General features: G+C 40.1%; 1 pseudogene; it reads left to right on the top strand.

The window, feature by feature from the left end:
- Positions 1-1634: 1634 nt before the first annotated feature.
- LOC126494506 (uncharacterized) lies at positions 1635-1735 on the top strand (annotated as a pseudogene).
- Positions 1736-2031: the final 296 nt, after the last annotated feature.

Here is a 2031-nt window from a genome sequence, read left to right as displayed (position 1 = left end):
TCTTTGTTTTTTCTCTTCCATTTAAAACAAGTACCACATTGTCCACATCTATGGAGAAGTAGCCTGGAACTACAGCTGGGCCAGTGATGAAACTGTAGTAAACAGACCACAGTCTCCAAGCAAAAGATAAACAAAATTAAACAAGCAAAAGATAAACAAAACTAAATTTGATATCAAAACTTCTAATCACATATTCATTCTAGAAATGATATTTCTGCATTACCAATACTTTTGGTTGACAGGACCTTGAACATACGAGGCTAGCATTTCAATCACTGAGATCCATGTTCAACCACACTTTTACCTTCAGGCGATCTAATTATTTTTCATTCAGGACCACGTGTATGATCTAGAATGAAATTAATGCAACAGAGGCTTGAAGAGGAAAGAAAAATAACCATTAGTATTGATATTTATAAGAATGTTATTTTTTTTCATATATGATTACTCTGAGAAGATATATGTGATGAAGGAGATAGCAGATAATTCAATGAGTAAAATATTTATAAGCATGGGGACCTGAGTTCAAACCCCAACACCCTATAAAAAGCTGGTCAGAGAGATGGGCTTAGTGGGTAAAGGTGCTTGTCAATAAGCTTGGCCACTGAGTTCAATCCCCAAGGCCCAGAAGTTGTCTTCTGACCTCCAAATGTATGCCTACACAAACACATACACACACGGGGGCGGGGGATAATAGATTGGTAAATAATGTGTTTTTTTTTAAGGCTGTGGTAACATGTGTTTATATTCTCAGGGCTGGGAGATAGAAGTAAAATACGTAAGGATCACTGGGCTGTGTGTGATTTGTTATGGAAGCTACAAGAAAGTATGGGTTATATGGGAGAATTTTGGGACCCAGAAGTGAATTGCTGTAACAAATACTTAAACATGGGGGATTGGCTTTGGCATTGGGAAGTGAGGGAAGGCTGGAAGAATTCTGAAAAGTAAATATATTAGAGTCTCTAAAGAAAAAAAAACAGAATAAATACACATTAAAAGGGGAGCTATTATATTGGCTTATGGGGTACAGTCCAGATAGTCCAACAATAGCTGTGTCACGCTGGAGAGGTCATGAATCTGGATTGTTTACTGCTATAGTTGGCAGCATGAACCTGGGAGAGCAGGGCCTGAAAATGAGGCAGACTCAAGTCTCATATAAAACAAATAAAAATGGCCAGTAGCAGTGAAGAATCTGATGGAAATTTAATGCCTATCTGATACATGAAAGCACACTCTAAGAACAACCCATGCTATGTGGGAACAGAGATGACAAGACTCCTGCCTTGTTCACTCGGAGTTTTCCCACAATGTCTCGGAAACTCCTTTCACAGCTTTGTTTGTGAGCCATGTGCCTACACTGCACGCCTCCGTTTGACACAAAAGGCCTGGCAGACTGGTGGAGAGCTGCTGGTCTTCAGACCCACAGGAGTCCTGAAAAAACTTGATTCTTATACTGACAAAGGAATGCAACAACAAGGATAGATGGACTTGCCATTAAGATTGAGGGAGGCAGAGGCAGGCAGATCTCTGTGAGTTCAAGGCCAGCCTGTTCTATAGAGTGACTTCCAGGACAGCCAGGGCTACACAGAGAAACCCTGTCTTAAAAAACAAAAAACAAAAGACTGAGGGCAAACGCTTGTTTGGGCAGCCCATAAACTATAATTGGAGCTATACAGAGAAGATAAGCATGGCCACCACACAGTGGTGACAAATTCCTGAGAAATTCCATATATTTAACCAGAGAAAAAACACAAACCAAGGGCTAAAACACAAGCACCCAATGAAAACCAGATAAATATTAGAAACTAGAATTACAGTCTTCTCAATCCAAGCCAGTCACAAACTCAATCTACAATGGTGCGCTGCCTAAAACATAGACTAGGGCAATGGCACAAAGCTTATAAAAATGCCCAATCAATAACCAATTTGAACTAAGGCTCATTCCACAAGATGAAAATCATACCCAGCACTGCTTGGGTGACCAAGAATCTGAGACTAGGCAGCCCAGGGACCTAAGACAAAATCAAATAA

The sequence above is a fragment of the Alexandromys fortis genome, unplaced genomic scaffold (genome assembly GCF_014885135.2).
Source record: "Alexandromys fortis isolate MF-2015 unplaced genomic scaffold, M_Fortis_MF-2015_v1.1 scaffold_371, whole genome shotgun sequence".
Taxonomy (NCBI): Eukaryota; Metazoa; Chordata; class Mammalia; order Rodentia; family Cricetidae; genus Alexandromys; species Alexandromys fortis.
Note: the sequence above shows the minus strand (reverse complement) of the source record. Positions and strands in the feature narration are given on the sequence as shown.